The sequence below is a fragment of the Anser brachyrhynchus genome (genome assembly GCF_964034855.1).
Source record: "Anser brachyrhynchus genome assembly, chromosome: W".
Taxonomy (NCBI): Eukaryota; Metazoa; Chordata; class Aves; order Anseriformes; family Anatidae; genus Anser; species Anser brachyrhynchus.
This window is the reverse complement of record NC_137704.1, coordinates 15,523,723-15,549,845: the sequence shown is the minus strand read 5'-3', so window position 1 is coordinate 15,549,845 and position 26,123 is coordinate 15,523,723. Positions and strand designations below refer to the sequence as shown.

Genomic DNA, 26,123 nt, shown 5'->3' with positions numbered 1-26,123 from the left:
ACTGGTTTACTCTCAATAGAAATAAAACTGTCACTGAGGGGCCTGCTATGTTTTGTATAGTTAAACTCAGCCCATTAGTATATATGGATTTCACATAAAGGGAAATGATTAGTTTTCCTTGTGCTTTCTGATCAAATTAGGAGTAGGTGGCCAGTGACAAAAGCAATGGGTGAAAGGAATTTACCCAGGAAGTTTTGTTTAAAGGGCTCCATTCTGGAAAATCAATGACCAAAGATTAAAAACTATACCTCTCTAATATACTGAGAGCTGAATCTTCAAAGTCTCACCCCTTTGTTTGGAGAGCACTGGGTCTAGGGATTTAAGTAGCAAATTTTTATTGTGAAACATCTCCTGGCATTGTTTTTCCAAACCTTGGTCCTCCCTACTTCAAATAGGTGAAAAATTGGGTGGGGAGTATTGCTTCGTAAATTAAGGTTGCAATAAAGCCTTGTGCTTGGAAGTTGTCTGAGGTGCTACAGAATTTATGGGATTATAGAGCAGACTAGATTAAATTGACATTTTGAGTTGTTGGTAATTACATTTGAAGATCTTCCTAGTCAAGGGATTCAACTTTTCTTTTGAGTTCCACTTTTTCAAATTGCTGTACAAATTTTTGAGAGCTACATTCAATTAGTTTCTTAACCTCATTTTTTCACAAAAATTTCAACAAAATGTGCACTGCCATTGCAACAAATCCTGCCCTGGCCATAAGCAGGCGCTAGTTTATGAAGGCATTCTCTGGGATGAGCTGACTCTTTAGAAACCTGTCGCTTGTGAAACAGAGTACATATGGCAAGGCTTGAGAAACTCTGGAGCAAATAGTACCCACGTGGATTCCCCCTTTTGGCTGGGGCTGGATCCCAGTGCAGGGTGGCGATGGAGAAGGGGGCTGATGGCAGATGATCTTCCCCAGGCTCGGCCAAGAGCTCCCTCACTTTGGCTGTCCCCAGCTGCCCGCATGAAATCTTATCTCGCCACTGTGTCGGAGCAGAGTACGCCAAGAGGGAGAAGAGCCCAGAGCTCCAAGCAAAAAGGTGTGAGGCCGGCTGGGAGCAAAAGATCCCCAGCCCTCCCGAGGACTACCGACCCAAGCAAATGCTTGAGGAAAATATAAATTCCGGTCCTTGTCCACGTTAAAATTCAATCCTAGCACAGCTGCCCTCTAAGTGTGGGGTTATTTGATCCCGCACAGCCTTTCTGGCAGGCGAGACTCCGGCAGTGCCTGCTGCCCAGACCGGCAATACGACCCGGGGAGCGCCGACCTCAGGGCCCCGTTGTTCTGCGGGGCATTGCCCGTGTCCGCGTTAAAAGCTGCCGGTCTCGCTTCTCTGAATCAGCGCGCACAGAAACTCCTGTGCCAACAGTTCCCGATATCCTAATATCATTTGTCCTGTGGGAGGGGAAATAAAAACAAGTTGCGCCGCAATAGTACACCCACAGGAAGACAGGCAGGCAGGCAGGCACACCCTGCCGCCCTCCGCGCGCCGCCCAGCTCCGCGGCCTTCCGCGGCCTCCCGCGCCCTGCCCCGGGCAGAGAGACCGTCCCTGCTCGTCAGTGGCCATTGCCTGTCCCCTTCTTTGCTTCCTGTAGTTCAGTGCAAGTTTGTTTTATCTACTGAAGACCGACAGCTGCAGAGGAAATGCAGCAGATTTTGTTCAGAACCTACAGGTATGGGAGCCCGGGGAGCTGTGTACCGCAGCGTACGACGGGAGCTGCAGGAGCATCGGTTGGCGGTTCCCTCGCCTTGCTCTGTCCCGCGGAAAGTCCGCGACGTCACCCTGGACCTCCGCGAAACTTCCTGGGGTATAGGCGCGCGGTAAATCTCTGCTCCAATTGATGGAAACTGCTTGCGTTGAACAGAAGATAAAATTCAACAAATAAAGGACAAAAAAGGAATAAGAAACCTGCACTTTTCTCCGTTCTGGGAGATTTGTTATATTTCTGTTTCACATCTTTCTCTCCCTGTGTTTCTTTCTATCATATCAGTCGGTTGCTTCGCTGCCTCTGCAACTGTGTTTGGTTCCAGTGATCCCTTTCCCCTTGGTTTCATTTCCCCGCCGTGAAACTCCCTAATTGTTTTTTGTCCCTATTCCTCATTCCTCGGATGCCCCCTTTTACCCGATGAGGTGAATCCTTGTCGCCAAGGGCTCCTCTCCGCGCTTCTGGTATAGACTTCCCTGAGAGCAGCTGGAGCACTCAGCGAGCCGCGACGGCAACCGTGCCTCTCTGCACACTGTTCTCCCTACTCCAGGCAACTTACTCTGTCAGCAGTCAGCTGAGGGACATTGATAGCATGATTTCCAAGTTGATTTTTGTTTTGTTTTGTTTTGTTTTTTCTTTTTATGCTTCTTGGCTTTGAATTCTTGCTGCGTCAGCAAGACTTTGAGGGACTTAAGAGAACCTCATCCGTGGGAAATACCTGCGCCTACTTCATGCACCTGTTATGTCCTTACTTTTACATTTCTTGATGTTTTTTCTGAAATTTCTGACAACTCTTAGAACCAAAATGTCTCCTTTAGTTTACGTTTTAGACTTATTTCATTTTTCCCCACAGAATATGAATATTGCTGAGTACTTTTTGTTTTGTTTTTCCCTGCGTTATCTGTACTGCTTTCATGTTCCTTATTTTTTTCCTCTGACTTTTCTGATATTTATCTATTCCCCATATTTATTCATTTCTTACGAAACTACGATGTGGGAAAGGAATTCGCAGGTGGCTTTGCGCTGTTTCACACATCCCTGAATTAGAGATAATGAGGAAATAAGAGGTAGAAACAAAAACTTGAGCAAGGTCGAGATAAAGTAACTTGGCTACAGTGTTAAAGATGAGCTTTGGGCAGTGGCCAATTGCTGGCTGGCTCGAGGCGCGTGTCTGAGGGTCTCTAACCAATTGTATGACAGATTCGGGCATGTGGACAGCGCATGGGGCTACGAGGAAAGTATATGTAGTAGTGAGAAAGGGCAATAAACGTCTCCTGTTCAAGAGCCATCAGGAGTCCGTGTCTTTCATCCCTTCAAATGGTGACCGCGACGTGATCGAGAAGGGAGCAACGCTGAGAGAAGCGTCTGAAGGGACTCCAGCCGAACGACTCAAGCTGGCGGCGGGACCGCGGCTTTAATCCCGGGACATCACCTCAAGAAGCAGGTGAGCGACTGGGGCATTAACAATGGGAACTAATCTATCGGCCGAGGAGGAGGCGATAGCTAAATTACTGACTCAACTCCTGATAAAAAGAGGAGTGAAATATAACCCGTATAAAGTGAAACTATTGACAAAGTTCTTACAAAAGAATGGGGCCCCGTCGACAGTTTCGGCGCTGTTTGATTTAAAAACTTGGAAAAATGCTGGGACAACTGTATGGGACGCTGCCTCGCGGGGAGATACAACAGCTGCTGAGGTGATGACGACCTGGCGCTTAGCAACTGAGACACTGAGATCATGGCAAGGGGAAAAAAGGGTACAGACAGAGGCCACTCAGACTACGCAGGCGGGTGAGATAAAAAGCGGTGACTGCGTACTGCCAGAGAAAGCAAACCTGATAGACTTGGGAATAGAGGCAGAGACAATATCCCAACCCATGGCGGCCACTCTGCGCTCGATGCCATTGCGGCCATCAGCGCCGCCAGCGCCGCTGCCCGCCCCGCTGTCAGCTCTGGGCACCCGCCCGCCCGCCCCGCCGCCGGCTGCTGCGTTTCTCCGGTTTGAGCGCCCGCGCGTAGGCACCGGGCGCTGCCATGTTCCGCTTGCTGCTGCGCCCGGGCCCGCCGCCCCGCGGGCCCCCGCTCGCCGCCGCCCTCCGCCGCCGCCGCTGCTGCTGCCCCCCCAACATCCCCCCCACACCCCACACCCCACCCCCGGGCCGGTTTCCCCTCACCCCGCCGGCCCCTCTGCTGGTGCAGTGGGTGGGTCCCCTGAAAAGGCAGACACAGATCTCAGCAGTGAAAGCAAGAAACTCAATAAATCCCAGCAGCTGAAAAAAGTTTTCAAAGAATATGGTACTGTAGGGGTTTCATTCCACGTTGGAATTTCATTAGTATCTCTAGGAATCTTCTACCTGGCTGTGTCAAGTGGTGTGGATATGACTGCAGTTCTCTTCAAACTTGGTTTCAGTGAATCATCGCTGCAATCTAAAAGGGCTGCTGGTACAGGCACATTTGTGTTGGCATATGCTATTCACAAACTGCTCCAGTACAAATCAGCATTACTATAGTTTCTGTGCCATTTATTGTCCGATACTGCCGGAAGATTGGTTTCTTCAAACCTCCTACCCCAAATCTGTGATAACTTACTGTTTTTTATTCGCTCAACATGGGGCTCTAGGAATTTGAGATAAGGATGATAGTTGAGAGAAGTTAGGGGCAAAACATGGACTGGATGTTTGTTTGTTTGTTTGTTTGTTTTATGAATGTAAGTGAATTGTATGACAGATTCGGGCGCGTGGACAGCGCATGGGGCTACGGGGAAAGTATATGTAGTGGTGAAAAATGGCAATAAAAGTCTCCTGTTCAAGAACCATCAGGAGTCCGTGTCTCATTCCCTTCACTGAACAATTAATATGGGCAGGCTGGCCAGGGTGGGTCGACTGCCTGCTCGAGGATAGGCTGGGCATCGGTCAGCGGGTGGTGAGCAATTGCATTGTGCATCACTTGTTTGTACACATTATTATTGGTAGTACTATTATCATTGTTATTATTTTCCTTTCTTTTCTGTCCTAACTGTCTTTATCTCAACCCACAGGCTTTCCGCAGGCTTTCTTTGTTTTCCTTTTTTTTTTTTTCTGGTTCTCTCCCCCATCCGAGAGGGACTAGCAGAACACTCAGTGTCAATCTTGAGTATGTTATTCACTGGAGAAGAATGTTTAGGATGGGAATGATTTGGCAGGCAGCTATTCAAAAATGGTGAAGAACTAACCCCCCCAGAAGAGAGTAATTCTGAGAGCAAAAATATCCACTTATTCAGCTGGGATAATAACAACCCACAACACAAAAGTCATATGAGAGACTCGGGGTCAGAATAGAAAGTATTCAGGGATGAATCCTGAGGACCTGGTAGTCCAAGGGCTCTTGAAAGTTCATTTTGTGATTAAAGCCTGGCCAGATATGCAGAAAAAGCTCCAGAAGGTGGGAGGATGGAGTGAACAGTGTAGGTAGTATGAAGGCATATGTTAGGAGGGGAGATGAGAAGGAAAAGCAGAGAGTGAAACTAATGGTATTCACAGCGTACTGGGTCGTGAGGCAGAGGGCTGGAAACAGAGGGACTTTCGGGAGGAGTTGGGCCTAGAATGGAAAGGAGAGGAAGAGAGACGAAGGAATGGCAGGCAAGGAAAGCTACCTGTGTTGCAGCCTAAATCCTAGCAGGGACAGGCTTTGAGAAGATGTTTTAAGTGTGGCCAGGCTGGCTTAATAGGAATATCCGGAGTGGAAGAAAGAGGAGAGATTGCTGTTATAAATTCGGAACAGGGGAGTCAGGGCTTCTTTGAAAGCTAGTCCCGCTGAGAGCCCCTGATAAATGAAAAAGTGTACCTCAAGGGTTGAGATAAGGATATGGGGATCACTCTACACTTATAGTCGTGGGCAAAACAGACTTAGCATAGGAAGATTAATAAAATTTATTACCTATTGCTGACGCGCTGGAGCAGTGAGAAAAAAAGAAACAAGCTGGGGGCACCTTCCCCCATCCACTCGCTTCCACCTCTTCCCCTGCCCTGAGTGGCGCATGGGGGCTGGGAGTGAAGGCTGTGGTCAGTCCGTGGTGCTTCATTTCCACTGCTCCTCCATGGTCACTCTCTCCCCTGCTCCGGTGTGGGGTCCCTCCACCAAGGTGCCGTCCCTCCAGGACTGGTCCTGCGCTGGTTTCTCCATGGGCAGCGGCTCTTCGGGAGCTGGTCCACGTGTGGGTCTGTGCCGCGGGGTCTATTTGTCAGGAGCAGGTTGCTCCTGCTTGGGACCCCCACAGGCAGCCGATCCCCCCCCCAGTCACCTGCTCCTGCATGGGCTCCTCCACAGGCTGCAGCAGTTATGAGATCTGCTCCGCTGTGGTACACCATGGGCTGCAGGGGCCAACCTGCTCCACCATGGGCCGCTCCACAGGCTGCAGGTCTGGTTTGGGACCCCCTGGGGACCCCACCCCCACCCCCACCCCACCCCCACCCCGCTCTTGCTCTCTTGCTTGGGGGCTCCTCCCCACAGGCTGCAGCCTGCAGCATGAGGATCTGTTCCGCCGTGGTACACCATGGGCTGGGGGCGGGGGGGGGGGGGGGGGGGGTTCAGCCTGCTCCACCACGGAGGGGCTTCAGCTCAGGCACCTGGATTACCTCCTCCCCCTTCTTTCTGCACTGACCTTGGTGTCTACAGGGAGGTTTCTCACTCCTCACTCTCCCAGCTGCTGTTGTGCAACAGTTTGTTGTTTTTTTTTTTTTTCCTTTTCTTGGATGGGCTCTCACAGAGGCACAAACTGCTTTGCTCATGGCTTGGATCTGGGCAGCAGTGGACCCCTTTGGAGCCGGCTGAAACTGGCCCTTATCTGCCGTGGGGCAGCTGCTGGATTCTTCTCACAGGGGCTACCACTGCAGCCCCCCTGCTACCAGAATCTTGCCACATAAATCCAATACACTAGGGCAGCTAGGTCATTGCTGGCCTGTAAAGTATCAGGGCTTAAATTAACTAATGAAACCCTAAATGTGATGGGGGTAGAAGGGACTGGGATAACAGTGCCGCTTTTGTGGACACCAAGATGAGACTAGGGATAGAATGATTACTGGGCAATTATTGTGTGCACCCGAGGCAGGGACTAACTTGTTCGGAAAGTATTTGATAATGAAATTGGGCATTCAAATAGTAAATTGTTAGGCTGGAATAATGGTGTTATTAATGGAGTGCTCTCAGACCCTGGGAGCAAAGACATATTTGCCTTTGAGTGGAAAGACCCTGAAATGGGGCGGAAGCAGCAATACAGATGGACAGTTTTACCTCAGGGGTTTACAGGGCCACCGATTTATTTGGGCAAGTTCTAGAACAAATATTGGAGCAATTCCAACCTCCAAAGGAGGTGTTACTGTTACAATATGTGGATGATGATCTTTTATTGTCAGGACAGGAGAAAACAGTTGTGAAGGAAGCCACTAACAAGCTATTAAACTTTTATTAAACTAAAGCTATTAAAACAGGGCTTGAAAGTATTGGAAAATAAATTACAATATGTAGAAAGGTAAGTCAAGTATTTAGGGCATCTAGTGTCTAAGGGGGAACGAAGAATAAATCCAGAGAGGATTGAGGGAATTGTTGAGCTACCCCTACCCAAAACTAAAAAGAAGTAAAAAGTTTTAAGAGAAAGAGGTTTTTAAGGAATTAGGAGTTACGAAGTCCAAAGGAAAACAGATACTCCCTGAGGGGAGAGAAATGCTGAATCAAGTGCTAATGAGACAAATATTAACAGTTTTACATTAAAAGAGTTGTTGGGGAAATCAAGCAATGTGTGACGCTGTGCTATGGAAATATGTATGTGTAGGAATATATATTGTGGCTGAACAAGTATGCAAGAGTTGTGTAGTATGTCAGAAGGTAAATAGGAAAATTATCTGCAGTCAGCCCGAAGGGGGGTGGGGGTGGGGAGCTGGCGAGAACCAGGAATTCAGTGCTTCCAAAATGTACAGGTAGATTTTACAGAACTCCTTAGAGTAGGTAGATTTAAATACTTATTAGTCTTGGTCGATCATCTGTCAGGGTGAGTGGAAGCTTTTCCTTCAGTATCTGCAATCGTGGTAGCTAAGGTAATTCTAGAACAAATAACTCCCAGGTATGGAATTGTTGAAAATATTGACTCTGATCAAGGAAGTCACAAATATTGCAAGGGCTAATGTGGACTCTAGGAATCAAGTGGAAATTTCACACTCCTTGGCATCCTTCCTCTTCTGGAAGGGTGGAGAGGATCAGACAGTAAAGAAGCTATTGACTAAGTTCTGGAAACTCGGCTTCCCCAAACAAAGTGCTTACCTTTGGCATTTCTCCGAATTCAAACTGCACCAAGAAAGGATGTGGGAGTTTCACCATATGAAATATTATTTGGATTGCTGTACCTGGACAAAGGGAATGAATTACCTCAATTTGAGACGAAAGATGCTTTTCTTAAGAACTATATACTCGGGCTGTCGTCCTCTTTGTCATCTCTCAGGACCCGTGGACTGTTAGCTCAAACCCCACCCTTGGAAGCCCTTATCCATCCATTCCGAGAAGGAGATTGGGATCTGATGCGAACATGGAGAGAATCGAAACTGCAACCTGAGTGGGACGGACTGTTCCAAGTGCTCCTGACTACTGAGACGACAGTAAGAACGGCTGAGAAAGGGTGGACTCATACCTGGATAAAAGCATCGGTTAACCCTGATACCTGAGAGACTGCATTAACAAAGACTTTTAGGGTTAAGACTGTTGAAACTATCTATTCTAAACCTTTACCTTCTCCTTAGAAGAATTCTTAATGAGTTAATGAGTAAAAGGGATTGAATTACACAGAATTAGAGTGTTTCCAGGGAACACTCCCTGGAAGTGGGAGAAAAAAAGAAAGAAGGGGGGGTGTATTTAATCCCGACCAGAAGAATCCTTATTAGTTTGTGATTTTTATTTTTTTTTCTTAATTATTATTTCTTAATTATTATAGGGGTGTATATATTTAGAAATGATGTATTTTAAGTTTATTTTAGTAATATCTATTCTCAATGGATTAGCGATAGGATGGAGGGAAAAATCAGCATTTCCAATTAATCCAGAACATCTCTCAAGTTCTATCTCGAAATAATTGTTGGGTTTGCACCCAGATGCCTAGAAAGACTGAAAAGGCCTTGTCCCTGATTGCTATTTCCAGCAGCAACTGTGTCTGGATTCTCTAGATTTCTAAAAATGACAGATCATACTCAGTCCCGGGAAGAAGTAGATTTTGAAGTTGAGCTCCCTACACATAATCCTGGCTACCTGTCTTATCAAAGGTGCCTTTTAAACAACATTGATAGAAACTCGGGGGGCAATAGTACTGACCCTGGGTGTGGAAATATTATCCATGAAGTAGGGAATAATCCATACTGTACCAAATACGGTAGCCATGGGAATGCTAATATACATAACGCACACCAGATACAACAGGAGAATCCTGTAACCAGATGGCCTGTCCCGAATGGCAAGGGGTGGTATTGAAATTTTTCTCACAGTTATGTACTGTGAGCAAGATATTTGTGTATTTGTTGATAACGTGGTGGTTTCACACTGATGTGCAGCTCAGCTCCACCATACCGCTCTCTCGCTCCCCCTCCTCAAAAGGACAGAGGGACAAAATACGATGAAAAAAGGTTCATGGGTTGAGATCACTCACCAGTTACTTTCACGGGCAAAACATACGCAGGCAGATTCATGTAATTTATTGCCTATTTCTCCTGCTTTTGGCTGGGATAGAGTTAATTTTCTGCAGAGTAGCTGATATGGTGTTGTTTTGGATAATGGTGATAACACACCGATATTTTAGTTGTTGCAGAGCAGTGATTACACAGAGTCAAGGATTTTTCAGTTTCTCATACTGCCCTGCCATTGAGGAGGCTGGGGGTGTACAAGGAGCTGGGAAGGGACAGAACCAGGGCAGATGACCCAAAGAGGCCAAAGGAATATTCCATATCATGTGACGTCATGTTGAACAATTAATATGGGGTGTCTGGCTGGGGTGGGGGCACTGTCTGGGGACTAGCCGGGCATCAGTCAGCAGGTGGTGAACAACTGCATTGGGCATTACTTGCTTTGTATATTTTATTATTATTGTTGTTCTTGTTGTTGTTATCATTTTCTCCCTTCCTTTTCTGTCTTATTAAATTGTCTATATCTCAACCCATGAGTTTTTACCATTTTTTTCTCCCAATTCTTTCCCCCATCCCACAGTGGGGAGGTGTGAGTGACCGTCTGTTTGGTGCTTAGCTGCCTACCGTGTTAAACCACAACATTATTGCTAATAACAGACTAGAGCAGTGAGAACTAAAAGCATAGTAAAAACACCTTCCTCTCATCCACCCTCTTCTTACTCCACCCCCTGAGAAGCGCAGGGGAATGGGGGTTATGGTTCCATAGCACTTCATCTCTGCCAATCCTTCATCCTCACTCTTTTCCCCTACTCAGTTTGGGGACCCTTTCACAGGATGCAGCCCTTCATGAACTGATCCTATGTCGGCTTCCCACAGACATTAGTTCTTCAAGAACTGCTCCAACATGGGTCCATACCATGGGATGCAGTCCTTCAGGAACAGACTGATGAAGACTGGGAAAGGTTGGGCATCGGTCAGCGGGTGGTGAGCAATTGCGTTGTGCATCACTTGTTTCATACACATTATTATTAGTAGTAATATTATCATTATTATTATTATTTTCCCTTCTTTTCTGTCCTAATAAACCGTCTTTATCTCAATCCACAGGCTCCATTTTCCTGATTCTCTCCCCCATCCCAGAGAGGGAGGGGGGAGTGTGAGCGAACGGCTGTGTGGTGCTTAGCTGCCGGCAGGGTTAAATCACAACAGTCCTTTTTGGCGCCCAACGTGGGGCTCGAAGGGTTGAGATAACGATAGATTTGACCAGAGTGTGTTAAACCAAAATTGTTATAAGCGTTAGATCTGCTTAATAGTTGCTAGTCACAATGTTGATTGCTTTGATCTCAGGTCTGCTGTGCCTGTTTTCCAAATTGAGTTTTATAGCACGTTACTTACTGTATGTACACCCTGTCGTGCTGTTTATCCTTTCCGGGCCCTGGTTTAAGATCGTTATGGTACTGTGCGGTGTAACACTCTGCTTATGATATGATGAAATTTCTGGTCATGACTCTAACCTGGTATTTGTACTCAGCACTGTCGTCGACTCTATACTGTGGAAACTATATCTCGGAAGCTATTAACACCTCTTGCCTTTTTTCATCAGGGAGCCAATCTGTGGAGGGGACAGGGGAAGATATTTTTTCCTACCTGTTCACTCTCCCTTTCTCCTTCACCACCCTCTTGTCCTCCTGGCTAGTTACGATAGCTCTTCAAGATTTTGAATATCCTTGGGATGTTCAGACCAGCATGTTGTTATTGTTATGTCTCCTGAATGTGCTTCAGGTTTTGTTTAAGGTTAATCAACTACTTAGGAATGCCATCCAGAGATCTGTCCTGAGGCAGGATAGTTCTGAATGCCAGGATAAGTGGGAGGATATGGGCAGGCATCTAGAGCAGTGGTCACCTCCAGTGCTTTGGAAATTCACCCCTGAAAAAGTGCAAAATCCTAAAAAACTGGTAGAGTGTTTGAAAAAGGTGTGTCATCACCCTGGCAATACCAGAGGTACACAAATCACTGTAACATGCTGGGGCTTGGTCCATGCTTACCGAGCTGCAATCGATGCCACTTCAACCCCCAAGACAGGCCCAGTGGCCACTCCAAGCCCTGCGACAGGCCTGAAGGCTGAGCCAGGGAAACTGACTGTACCAGTGTCAGCTGCACCTGTATCCAAGATGAAACAACAGATGAGAAAGTCAGCTCATTTAGAGTGCAGATGAACTCCTACTCAGACTAGGGATGAAGAAGAAGAAAAGGCAGGCTACTCCAAAGTCGCTGGGCCATCAGAGGAACAGAAAGACAAAGAGGAAGATATCACAATAGCATCAATAACTACCCAAGTCTTATCCCAGCCTGAGCTATGGGATATGTGAAAAGATTTCAGTCATCGTCCAGTTGAGCACCTTGTCACTGGCTGCTCTGGTGCTGGGACAGCGGAGACAACAGTCTGGAATTAGAGGGCAGGGAAGCCAGGCGGCTGGGATCCCTTGCTAGAGACGCAGGCATTGACAAAGCAACTGGAAATGGAGGACAAGGCTTCAGCCTCTGGAGGCGTCTCCTGTCAGCTGTGAAGGAAAGGCATCCCTTCAAGGAAGATCTTGTATGTCAACCCAGGCAAGTGGACCACCATGGAGAGGGGTATCCAGTACCTGAGGGAATTAGCCATATGGGAAGTCATTTATGATGACCTAGACAACGAACAGATTTCCAAAGATCCAGATGAAGTCAAATGTACACCACTCGGGGCAGAAGTCTGTATGGAGTGCACCATCATCATATGCCAGCTCATTGGCAGTAATGACCTGGAAAGACCATGAGGAACCCACAGTGGATGAATTGGCTAAACAACTCCAGCAGTACAAAGAAAATCTCTCCTCTTCCCCACAGTTGCGCGTTTTGCCTGTGGAAAAACTTTCTGAAGAGTTCCACCACCTAAAAGACAATACTTTGCAGAAAGTATCTGAAGAGGTCCACCAACTTAAAGAGAGTTTATCTCCCTCCCCACCTGTATCAACCAGTGTCTCAGCTAACAGGAGTAAGAATCCTTCCGTGCACGAAAGAAGATATAGTAGTCCACACCCCGTGCCACCCTGTGGTTTTACCTGCGCGACCATGGAGAGTGACATGAGAAAATGGGATGGAAAATCTACCTCGACCCTACAGGCACAAGTATATGAGTTGCAAGGAAAAACAATCACAAAAGGGGGGTTCCCTAAGAAGCTTGCTGCTCCAACTTCCAGTAGGCATTCCTCCAGACACAGACATGAATATTGTGACCAGAATTAGAGGGGCCCTGCCTCCAGCCAGGGGGAGGAAAGGGACAATCGAGTTTATTGGATTCTATGGCCTGGCACGTCAGACGCACAGAAGTATAAGGCTTTGGTAGACACCGGTGCACAATGTACTCTAATGCCATCAAGCTATAAAGGGCCAGAGCCCATCTGTATTTATGGGGTGACAGGGGGATCCCAGCAGTTAACTGTATTGGAGGCTGATGTGAGTCTAACTGGGAATGAGTGGCAAAAGCACCGTATTGTGACTGGCCCGGATGCTCCGTGCATCCTTGGCATAGACTATCTTAGAGGAGGATATTTCAAGGACCCAAAAGGGTTCCGCTGGGCTTTTGGCATAGCTGCCTTAGAGACAGAGGACATTAAACAGTTGTCTACCTTGCCCGGTCTCTCAGAGGACCCTTCTGTTGTGGGGTTGCTGAGGGTGGAAGAACAGCAGGTGCCAATCGCTACCACAACTGTGCACCGGCAGCAATATCGCACCAACCGAGACTCCCTGATTCCCATCCATAAGCTAATTCGTCAACTGGAGAGCCAAGGAGTGATCAGCAAGACTCATTCACCTTTTAATAGTCCCATATGGCCAGTGCGCAAGTCTAATGGTGAGTGGAGACTAACAGTGGACTATCGTGGCCTGAACGAAGTCACGCCACCGCTGAGTGCTGCAGTGCCGGACATGCTAGAACTCCAGTATGAACTGGAATCAAAGGCAGCCAAGTGGTATGCCACAATTGATATCGCTAATGCATTTTTCTCCATCCCTCTAGCAGCAGAGTGCAGGCCACAGTTTGCTTTCACTTGGAGGGGTGTCCAATATACTTGGAATCGGCTGCCCCAAGGGTGGAAACAGCCCTACCATTTGCCATGGACTGATTCAGTCTGCGCTGGAACAGGGGGAAGCTCCTGAACACCTGCAGTACACAGCTAAACACCACACAGCTGTTCACTCACACTCTCCCCTCCCTCTCTGGGATGGGGGAGAGAAACGGGAAAGTGAAACCTGTGAGTTGAGATAAAGACAGTTTATTAAGACAGGAAAATAATAATAACAATAATAATAATAATGATAATAGTATTAATAATAATAATGTGTACGAAACAAGCGATGCACAATGCAATTGCTCACCACCCGCTGACTGATGCCCAGCCTATCCCCGAGCAGCCGGCCCCCCACCCCGACTAGCCACCCCTATATATTGTTCAGCATGACGTCAGATGGTATGGAATACCCCTTTGGCCAGTTTGGGTCAGCTGTCCTGGGTCTGTCCCCTCCCAGCTCCTGCTGCACCCCTAGCCTGCCCGCTGGCAGGACAGAGCGAGAAGCTGAAAAGTCCTTGGCTTGGTGTAAGCACTGCTCTGCAACAATTAAAACATCAGCATGTTATCAGCGCTCTTCTCATCCTAATCCAAAACATAGCACCCTACCAGATACTAGGAGGAAAATTAACTCTGTCGTAACTGAAACCAGGACAAAAACCCACCTGGATTCATTCCTGTGTGACCTGATCTAGGTCTTCCTTCTCCGGCAGGGGCGTTGGACTAGATGATCTTTCAAGGTCCCTTCCCATCCGTAATATTCTGTGATTCTGTGATTCTTTGGGGGTATTGGATGTAGATGGCAAAGTTGGGGGGGGGGGGCAGCATGGGTGGCCTCTGTAAGAGAGACAGGGCTGCCCTGTGCCAGTCATAGATGGTTCCAGAAGGGTCTGCAGTGGACCTACCACAGGACAGCTGAGTTCATCAGCAAAGCTGGTGGTGCCTCTGTAAAAACCTTTAAGCAAGAGAATAATGCTACATGGTAGAGAGAGTACTTTTTATATAAAAATACTGACTGAAAACCTGCTAGTTGAAATTATGAAAAATGCCTTCATTGTCATCTACTCTTTGAAACATTAATTCTATAAAAACAAAAAAGCTAACCATATGTATAATGCTAATATAATGTTGCCAAGATATATGATGTATAACTTACATCATTCCAGTAATTTGAATGTATATATTGCTTTAAGCCCAACTACAGGTTATAACAATGTATTTCCTAACATTATTCAGGATTCAAGGCTTGTTTCTCTGTTCTTTCTGAAATCTTAAAAAAATGTCTGTACTGACTCATATCAAGGGTCCATATAGGTTATTGTCTCATCTTCCACCAAGCTTGTAAGCGGAAGCCGAAAGAAGAGCAAAAATGGGGACAGAATATATGATACTTTCTCACAAAACCCTCCTAGCATCTTAGAACTTAAGCTTAGGAACTTAAAAAGTCCTACTTGGTAACCCTACTGGATCTCTGAATTACTCACTAAGTGTCTCTTCTTAAGGTTTGTTTTGAGCCTGGATCCGCCCAGCTTCATGCCTGCTTCTTGTACTCAATAAATATACCCATCCACCTCCAAACATCCTTGATTTTATAGACCTCTATCATACTTACTTTCAGTTCCACCTTTTCTAGGTTGAAGAGTCCTAACCAGGTTATTTCATTTCTCACGTGGAAGATATTCCATACATTGATCCTCCCGTTTACCGTCGCTGTTCTTTCTCAGTTCTTTTATATCTCTGAGATATACTAAGGGGACCAAAACTTCAAATACTATCAGAGGTGTGGCCAAAATGTGGATTTATGAAGCAGCATCATGATGTTTTCTGCACTGTGTTAAGGGACATAAAGAGCACAGAGCAAGGTAGGCAGCTGTTTAATTTCCTCCATCTCCAAGATGGCTGTACCAAAGGCCCACTGGTACCATTTTGGGTCACTGAAGTACCATAGAATCATAGAATCATACAATGGTCTGGGTTGGAAGGGACCTCAAGGATCATGTAGTTCCAACCCCCCTGCCGTAGGCAGGGACACCACACACTAGATCAGGTTGCACAGGGCCCCATCCAGCCTGGTCTTGAACACCTCCAGGGATGGGACATCAACAACTTCTCTCGGCAACCTGTTCCAGTGCCTCACCGCCCTCTAAGTGAAAAATTTCCTTCTAACCTCTATTCTAAATCTCCCCTCTTCTAGTTTAAAACCATTCCTCCTTGTCCTATTATTATCTACCCAAGTAAAGAGTCCTTCTCCATCCTTTTTATAAGACCCCTTTAAGTACTGAAAGGCTGCAATGAGGTCAACCCAGAGCCTTCTTTTGATAGGAGAGGTGCTCCAGCCCCTTGATCATCTTTGTGGCCCTCCTCTGGACCCGCTCTAACAGATTGATATCCTTTTTGTGCTGGGGGCTCCAGACCTGGATGCAGTATTCCAAGTGGGGCCTCACAAGGGTGGAGTAGAGGGGGACAATCACCTCCCTTGACCTGCTGGTCACACCTCTTTTGATGCAGCCCAGGATACAGTTGGTCTTCTGGGTAGTAAGTGCGCATTGCTGGCTCATGTCAAGCTTTTCATCCACCAGAACCCCCAAGTCCTTCTCTGCAGGGCTGCTCTCAATGAGCAATTTTCCTAGTCTGTACTCATGTCTGGGATTGCCACTGCCCAGTTGCAGCACCCTGCATTTAGACTTGTTGAACCTCATTAGGTTCACGTGGGCCCACTTCTCAAGCTTGTCCAGGTCCCTTTGGATGGCATCCCTTCCTTCTATCGTATCAACCTCACCACTCAGTGTGGTGTCATCTGCAAATTTGCTGAGGGTGCACTCGATCCCACTGTCTATGTCACTGATGAAGATATTAAACAGTACTGGTCCCAGGACAGACCCCTGCGGTACATTGCTCATCACCAGCCTCCACTTGGACATAGATCCATTGATCACCACTCTCTGGGTGCGACCTTCAAGCCAATTCCTTATCCACTCAGTGGTCCACCCATCAAATCCCTGTCTCTCCAATTTGAAGATCAGGATGTCATGTGGGACCATGTCAAAGGCCTTACAAAAGTCCAGGTAGATGACATCAGTAGGTCTTCCCTTATCAACTGATGCAGTGACTCCATTACAGAACGCCGCCAGATTGGTCAGTCACAATTTACCCTTGGTGAAGCCATGCTGACTGTCTAGGATCACCTCTTTGCCTTGCATGTGCCTTGATATTGCTTCCAGGAGGATCTGTTCCATGATCTTCCCAGGCACAGAGGTTGAGGCTCACCAGTCTGTAGTTCCCCGGGTCCTCCTTTCTACCCTTTTTAAAAATGGGAGTGATATTTCCTTTTTTCCACTTACCAGGGACTTCTCCTGACTGTCAGCACTTTTCTAATATGATGGAGAGAGTCTTGGCAACTCCATCAGACAATTCCTTCAGGACCCTGGGATGAATGTCATCAGACCCCATAGACTTGTACTTATTTAGTTTCATCAGGTGGTCTCGAACCTGCTCTTCACTTACAGTGGGTAGGATTTTTCTCCCCCAGCCTCCATCTATGGGTTCAGGGAAACAAAAGACTTGGGAATCCTGGCTATCAGTGAAGACTACGGCAAAGAAGTTGATAAGTATCTCAGCCTTCTCCATGTCTGTCGTTACCAGTTCACTCTTCTCATCCATCAGAGGGCGTACACTCTCCTTGGCCTTTCTTTTCTGAGTACGCTGTACCTATAGAATCCCTTCCTGTTATACTTTGCACCCCTTGCCAAGCTCGGTTGCATACTTGCCTTGGCTTTCCTGATCCCACCCCTGAACATCCGGACAGCATGCCTGTACTCTTCCCAGGCCACATGTCTCTGCTTCCACTACCATCTCCTGAGGTAGTCTATGCCAAAGATGGACGGAGCATCTGGGCCAGTCACAATGGGGTGTTTTTGCCACTCATTCCCAGTTAGGCTCCCTTTGGAATCCAATACAATTATCTGTTGTAATTCCCGTCACTCCAGATAGGTTCTGCCCCTTTATAGGTTGAATGCATCAAGGTACACATTGCACCGAAGTTCACTAGAGCCTTATACTCCTGTGGGTCTGATGTGCCAGGCCATCTAATCCACACAGTCCAATAAACCCAACTGTCCCTTTCCTCCCCCTGGCTGTGGGCAGGGTCCCTCTAGTCCTGGTCAATGCATTCAAGTTCATTACTTACTTCCTGTAAATGTGAATCAGACATCCCATCATGAAGATCAGAAGTAAGATCGGCCCATCTACTCTGTCTGGAGAACAATCCACTGGAAACTGTAGCAGACATATTCCTGGAAGAACTTCTTTTTGTTTTTGTATTTCCTTGCAACTCACATATCCGTGCCTCTAGGTTCAAGGTAGATTTTCCATTCCATTTCCTCATGTCCCCCTTGTAGTTAGAATCATAGAATCATAGAATATCCCGAGTTGGAAGGGACCCATAAGGATCATCAAGTCCAACTCCTGGCACCGCACAGGTCTGCCCAAAATTTTAGACCATGTGACTAAGTGCATAGTCCAAACGCTTCTTAAAGTTGGACAGGCTTGGTGCAGTGACTACTTCACTGGGGAGCCTGTTCCAGTGTGCAACCACCCTCTCGGTGAAGAACCTCTTCCTGATATCCAGCCTAAACCTCCCCTGCCTCAGCTTAACACCATTCCCACGGGTCCTGTCACTGATGATTACGGAGAATAGGTCAGCGCCTGCCTCTCCACTCCCCCTCATGAGGAAGTTGTAGACTGCGATGAGGTCTCCCCTCAGCCTCCTCTTCTCCAGGCTGAACAGGCCCAGTGACCTCAGCCGCTCCTCATATGTCTTCCCCTCTAGGCCCTTCACCATCTTCATCGCCCTCCTCTGGACGCTCTCCAACAGTTTAATGTCCTTTTTGTACTGTGGTGCCCAGAACTGCACACAGTACTCGAGGTGAGGCCGCACCAGCGCAGAGTAGAGCGGGACAATCACTTCCCTCGACTGACTAGCGATGCCGTGCTTGATGCACCCCAGGATACGGTTGGCCCTCCTGGCTGCCAGGGCACACTGCTGGCTCATATTCAACTTGCTGTCAACCACAACCCCCAGATCCCTCTCTGCGGGGCTGCTCTCCAGCATCTCGTCGCCCAGTCTGTACGTATAGCCAGGGTTGCCCCGTCCCAGGTGCAGGACCCGACACTTGCTCTTGTTAAACTTCATGCGGTTGGTGATCGCCCAGCTCTCCAGTCTGTCCAGATCTCTCTGCAAGACCTTTCCACCCTCATCTGAGTCCACAACTCCTCCAAGTTCGGTGTCGTCAGCAAATTTCCTCAAAACACCCTCTAGTCCTACATCCAAATCATTTATAAAAACATTGAAGAGGACTGGCCCTAAAATGGAGCCTTAAGGGACCCCACTAGTGACCATCTGCCAGCCAGATGTGGCCCCATTTACCACAACCCTTTGAGCCCTGCCCGTCAGCCAATTGCTCACCCATCGCATGATGTTTTTGTTTAGCTGTATGCTGGACATTTTGTCCAGTAGGATCCTATGGGAAACCGTGTCAAAAGCTTTGCTGAAGTCCAAAAAGATCACATCAGCTGGTTTCCCTTGATCGACTAGATGGCTGATCTTACCTTAAAAGGAAATCAAATTTGTTAGGCAGGACCTACCCCTCGTGAACCCATGTTGGCTGGGACCAATGACTGCATTGTCCCCCAGGTGCGCTTCAATAGCTTCAAGGATCATCCTCTCCATAATTTTACCAGGCACTGACATGAGACTGATAGGCCTGTAATTGCTAGGGTCTTCTTTCTTACCCTTCTTGAAAATTGGCACAACATTTGCCAGCTTCCAGTCCAATGGGACCTCTCCAGATTCCCAAGATCGTTGAAAAATAATTGAGAGAGGTCCCGCGATGACGTCAGCCAGCTCTTTAAGCACCCTGGGATGAATCCCATCTGGACCCATGGACTTGTATGGATCCAGGTGGAGCAGCAAATCCCGCACACGTTCAGGGTCGGTTGGGAGTTTGTCATTCCCACCATCATGGTCCTCCAGCTCAGGGCACCCTGGGTCCCGAAGCCCATCATCAGTGTTGAAGACAGAGGCGAAGAAGGCATTAAATTTCTTTGCTTTGCCTATGTCATTGTCTCTGAGGAGACCTTCCCCATCTAGTAGCGGACCTATGTTTTCTTTGGTTCTCCTTTTTCTGTTCACATATCTAAAAAAACCTTTTTTATTGTCTCCCACAGACATGGCCAGCTTCAACTCTAGTTGGGCTTTGGCCACACGAATTTTCTCCCTACAAACATGAACAGCATCCCTGTATTCCTTCCTCGTTGCCTGACCCTCCTTCCAGCAGCTGTATACTTTCTTTTTTCGCCTAAGCTCCAGTAGAAGGTCCCTGGTCAGCCAGGCCGGCCTTCTGCCCCGCCTGCTTGACTTCCGATATTTTGGAATTTCCTGATCCTTGCCGAAGGACCTCACTAGCACACAGTCCCTCTGATTCTAGCGCACCATCCCTTAGCTCATCACCGGCGTGCCTGGTTTTATCCCCTTTCCCCTTCGACTCTAGTTTAAAGCCCTATCTATCAGCCCTGCCAACTCCTGAGCAAAAATCCTTACCCCTCTCTGAGAGAGGCGCATCCCATCTGGTGCCAGCAGGCCCGGTGTTGCGTAGACCTTCCCATGATTGAAAAACCCAAAGTTCTGCCGGTTGCACCCGTCCCGAAGCCACGTATTAATGTGATGAGTCTCCTTGTCAACATCACCCCCCCCATCGGAAGGACAGAGGTGTAAGGAATGGTCCAGCAATTTGTTCCACTAAGGGATTTGAAGGGTTAACATTGAGGCCTGGGTTTAGGTGATAAGAGAACAAATGGATTTTTAGAGAAAAACTGCTGACTCTACACAGACGTGAAGTAGCTTCTGATATCCAGCCAAGAGAGTACCAGATAAGGAGGAAGAATATGAGACTTCCGCCCGAGCGGCCCCCGAGAGACCACCAGAGACTGATATGCAGGCGCCCCTGGGAGGACTTCGGATTCGGGAAACCAATTATAATAACCCTGCCTCTTCTAGAAGTAGTAATGAATATGTATTAGCCTAGTGTTGTGGTTTAACCCGGCTGGCAGCTAAACACCACACAGCCGTTCGCTCACCCTCCCCCCTCCCTCTCTGGGATGGGGGAGAGAAACGGGAAAGTGAAGCCTGTGAGTTGAGATAAAGACAGTTTATTAAGACAGGAAAATAATAATAACAATAATAATAATAATAGTGATAATGGTAATAGTATTAACAATAATAATGTGTAAGAAAACAAGTGATGCACAATGCAATTGCTCACCACCCGCTGACCGATGCCCAGCCTATTCCCGAGCAGCCGGCCCCCCCACCCCGGCCAGCCACCCCTATATATTGTTTAGCATGACGTCAGATGGTATGGAATACCCCTTTGGCCAGTTTGGGTCAGCTGTCCTGGGTCTGTCCCCTCCCAGATCCTGCTGCACCCCCAGCCTGCTCGCTGGCAGGACAGAGCGAGAAGCCGAAAAGTCCTTGGCCTGGTGTAAACACTGCTCTGCAACAATTAAAACATCAGCATGTTATCAGCGCTCTTCTCATCCTAATCCAAAACATACCACCCTACCAGCTACTATGAGCTACTTAACTCTGTCCTAACTGGAACCAGGACAGATATCCACCCCTTATTCCATACCATTTATGTCATGCTCAGGTTACACTCTGTCCAATACATTCTAATTAATCACCATTTTCATCTATGATATATAGCAATCATGGTAGTGATGACATACATTATTATATAATAATTAACATACTACAATTCAACTCATGGGCTATTCTCACCCAGTATCAAATCCCCTTGAGGTACACACCGGACCTCCCCATTCTTTTGCATTACCCACCAAGTGCATCCAGGTCCCTGAGCAAAAGCAATTCCACGAATGGGTTTGCCTTTTCCTGAGGCAGGAGTAGCCCAGACTGTTTTACCCAGCATGTTTCTTACGTGCACTACAGGAACTTTATCCCCTTCTACAGTGCGTAACAGGTTTGATTGGGCAGGTCCAGCTCGGTTGGCAGATCCCCTGGTATTGACTAACCAGGTGGCCTTTGCCAAATGTGTATCCCAATTTTTGAATGTCCCAGCACCCATTGCTTTCAGTGTAGTCTTCAACAGTCCATTGTATCGTTCAACTTTTCCAGAGGCTGGTGCATGATAGGGGATGTGATACACCCACTCAATACCATGTTCTTTGGCCCAAGTGTCTATAAGGTTGTTTCGGAAATGAGTCCCGTTGTCTGACTCAATTCTCTCTGGGGTGCCATGTCGCCATAAGACTTGCTTTTCAAGGCCCAGGATAGTGTTCCGGGCGGTGGCATGGGGCACAGGATATGTTTCCAGCCATCCGGTGGTTGCTTCCACCATTGTAAGTACGTGGCGCTTGCCGTTGCGGGTTTGAGGGAGTGTGATGTAATCAATCTGCCAGGCCTCTCCATATTTATATTTCAGCCATCGTCCTCCATACCAAAGAGGTTTTGACCGCTTGGCTTGCTTGACTGCAGCACATGTTTCACAGTCATGAATAACCTGTGCTATAGTGTCCATGGTCAGGTCCACCCCTCGATCACGAGCCCATCTGTATGTTGCATCTCTACCTTGATGGCCTGAGGTGTCATGGGCCCATCGGGCTATAAATAATTCACCTTTATGTTGCCAGTCCAGGTCCACCTGAGCCACTTCAATCTTAGCAGCCTGATCCACCTGCTGGTTGTTTTGATGTTCTTCAGTAGCCCGATTCTTGGGCACATGAGCATCTACATGGCGTACCTTTACAACCAGGTTCTCTACCCGGGCAGCAATATCTTGCCACAATGCCGCAGCCCAGATGGGCTTGCCCCTGCGCTGCCAGTTGTTCTGCTTCCATTGCTGTAACCACCCCCACAGGGCATTTGCTACTATCCATGAATCAGTATAGAGAGAGAGAACTGGCCACTTTTCTCGTTCAGCAATATCTAAAGCCAGCTGAGTGGCTTTCACTTCTGCAAACTGACTCGATTCACCTTCTCCCTCAGCAGCTTCTGCAACTCGTCGTGTAGGACTCCATACAGCAGCTTTCCATCTCCGATGCTTTCCCACAATACGACAGGACCTGTCAGTGAACAAGGCATATTTCTTCTCATTTTCCGGTAGCTTGTTGTACAGGGGGGCTTCTTCAGCACGAACCACCTCCTCCTCTGATGATATCCCAAAGTATTTGCCTTCTGGCCAGTCCATAATCACCTCCAAGATTCCTGGGCGACTGGGGTTTCCTATTCGAGCCCGCTGAGTAATCAGTGCAACCCACTTGCTCCATGTAGCATCAGTTGCATGATGCGTAGAGGGGACCCTTCCTTTGAACATCCAGCCTAGTACCGGCAGTCGGGGTGCCAGGAGGAGCTGCGCTTCAGTACCGACCACTTCCGAAGCAGATCGAACTCCTTCATATGCTGCCAATATCTCCTTTTCAGTTGGAGTGTAGCGGGCTTCAGATCCTCTGTATCCCCGACTCCAAAACGCCAGGGGTCGACCTCGAGGTTCCCCAGGTTCTTTCTGCCAGAGGCTCCAGGTGGGGCCATTCTCCCCGGCTGCGGTGTAGAGCACATTCTTTACATCTGGTCCTGTTCGGACTGGCCCGAGGGCTACTGCATGAACTATTTCCTGCTTAATTTGTTCAAAGTCTTGTCGTTGCTCAGGGCCCCATTCAAAAGCATTCTTCTTACGGGTTACTTGGTAGAGCGGGTTTACAATCAGACTGTAATTTGGAATATGCATTCTCCAAAACCCCACGACACCTAGGAAAGTTTGTGTTTCTTTTTTGCTAGTTGGTGGAGACATAGCTGTTATCTTGTTGATCACATCCATTGGGATTTGACGACGTCCATCTTGCCATTTTATTCATAAAAACTGGATCTCTCGTGCAGGTCCTTTAACTTTATTCTGTTTTATGGCAAAACCGGCCTTCAGAAGGATTTGGACTATTTTCTTCCCTTTCTCGAAAACTTCTTCTGCAGTGTCACCCCACACAATGATGTCATCGATGTACTGCAGGTGTTCAGGAGCTTCCCCCTGCTCCAGCGCAGACTGGATCAGTCCATGGCAAATGGTAGGGCTGTGTTTCCACCCCTGGGGCAGCCGATTCCAAGTATATTGGACTCCCCTCCAAGTGAAAGCAAACTGTGGCCTGCACTCTGCTGCTAGAGGGATGGAGAAAAATGCATTAGCGATATCAATTGTGGCATACCACTTGGCTGCCTTTGATTCCAGTTCATACTGGAGTTCTAGCATGTCCGGCACTGCAGCACTCAGTGGTGGCGTGACTTCGTTCAGGCCACGATAGTCCACTGTTAGTCTCCACTCACCATTAGACTTTCGCACTGGCCATATGGGACTATTAAAAGGTGAATGAGTCTTGCTGATCACTCCTTGGCTCTCCAGTTGACGAATTAGCTTATGGATGGGACTCAGGGAGTCTCGGTGGGTGCGATATTGCCGCCGGTGCACAGTTGTGGTAGCGATCGGCACTTGCTGTTCTTCAACCCTCAGCAACCCCACAACAGAAGGGTCCTCTGAGAGACCAGGCAAGGTAGACAACTGTTTAATGTCCTCTGTCTCCAAGGCAGCTATGCCAAAAGCCCAGCGGAACCCTTTTGGGTCCTTGAAATATCCTCTTCTAAGATAGTCTATGCCAAGGATGCACGGAGCATCTGGGCCAGTCACAATACGGTGCTTTTGCCACTCATTACCGGTTAGACTCACTTCAGCCTCCAATACAGTTAACTGCTGGGATCCCCCCGTCACACCATAAATACAGATGGGCTCTGGCCCTTTATAGCTTGATGGCATTAGAGTACATTGTGCACCGGTGTCTACCAAAGCCTTATACTAGTGTGCGTCTGACGTGCCAGGCCATCGAATCCACACAGTCCAATAAACTCGATTGTCCCTTTCCTCCCCCTGGCTGGAGGCAGGGCCCCTCTAGTCCTGGTCAGAATCTTCATTTCTGTGTCTAAAGGACTGCCTGCTGGAAGTTGGAGCAGCAAACCTTTCAGAGAACTCCTTTTTCCCAATTGTTTTCCTTTGCAATTCACGTACCCGTGCCTCTAGGGTCGCAGTAGATTTTCCATCCCATTTTCTCATGTCCTCTCCATGGTCACGTAGGTAAAACCACAGGGTGGCGCGGTGTGTGTGCCCACCATATTGTCTTCCTTGCATAGATGAACGTTTACCCCTAATAGCTGAGACGCTGGTTTGTACAGGTGGGGAGGAAAATAATCTCTCTTCAAGTTGGTGGATCTTTTCAGAAAGTTTCTCCAAGGTATTCTCTTTTAGCTGGTGGACACTGGTTCGTTCAGGTGAAGGGGAAGATAATCTTTCTTCAAGTTGGTGGATCTTTTCAGAAAGTTTCTCCAAAGCATTCTCTTTTAGCTGGTGGACACTGGTTCGTTCAGGTGGAGGGGAAGATAAATTCTCTTTAAGTTGGTGGACCTCTTCAGAGAGTTTCTCCACAGCTGAGACACAGGCCTTTAGGGAAGAGGAGAGATTTCCTTCGTACTGCCGGAGTATTTTAGTCACTTCATTCACTGTGGGATTCTCCTCCGTTTTCCAGGCTAGTATTGCCAATGAGTTGGCATATGATGATGGGGCACTCTGTACAAACTTCCGCCACATGGGTAGTGTACACCGGACTGCATCTGGATCTGCGGATTTTTGTGCGTCGTCTAGGTCCTTATAAATTACTTCCCGTACGGCCAATTCCCTCAGGTACTGAATTCCCTTCTCCATGGTGGTCCATTTGCTTGGTAAACATACAAGTTCTTCCTTGAAGGGATACCTTTCCTTCACAGCTGACAGGAGACGCCTCCAGAGGCTGCGAGATTGTGCTCCATCTCCAATTGCTTTGTCAATGCATGCGTCCCTAGCAAGGGATCCCAGCCGCCTGGCTTCCTTGCCCTCCAATTCCACATAATTGGCTCCAGTGTCCCAGCACCGGAGCAGCCAGGTGACAAGCTGCTCGCCTATACAGCGACCAAAATCTTTTCGCACATCTCGTAGCTCACGCTGGTATAGAGTCCGGGTAATTACTGTTGATTTTTCGACATCCTCATCCTCAGTCTTCTGCACCTTTGATGGCCGGTGTAGAGTCCGGGTAGTTACTGTTGATTTTCCGACATCCTCATCCTCATCTTCAGTCTCCTGCACCTTTGATGGCTGGTATGGAGTCCGGGTAGTTACTGTTGATTTTTCGCCATCCTCATCCTCATCTTCAGTCTCCTGCACCTTTGATGGCCCAGCCTCGTCTTCACTACGCCCAGACTTAGCAGAAGACTGTCTGCGTTTTAAACGACCTGAGCCTCTATACCATTTTTTCACCTTGTCTACAGGGGCAACTTGCACTGCTACAGCTCGTTTCTCTGACCCAGACACAGGGTCTGCCACAGGGGTTGGAATACCCTCTGCGGGGTCAACTTGCACTGCTACAGCTCGTTTCTCTGACCCAGACACAGGGTCTGCCACAGGGGTTGGAATACCCTCTGCGGGGTCGACTTGCACTGCTACAGCTCGTTTCTCTGACCCAGCCACAGGAGTGGGAGCAGCTGCACGAGCTGGGGCAGCTGCAGGAGCTGGAGCGGCTGCAGGGGCTGGAGCTGGAGC

General features: G+C 47.9%; 1 long non-coding RNA gene across 1 annotated transcript in view; it reads left to right on the top strand.

Moving 5' to 3' along the window:
* Nucleotides 1-1,262: 1,262 nt before the first annotated feature.
* Nucleotides 1,263-26,123, top strand: part of LOC308184883 — a 60,043-nt gene continuing 35,182 nt past the window's right edge. The window contains exon 1 of the long non-coding RNA XR_013942994.1: nucleotides 1,263-3,146. This is a non-coding gene — a long non-coding RNA (uncharacterized lncRNA). The remainder of the gene's footprint in view (nucleotides 3,147-26,123) is intronic.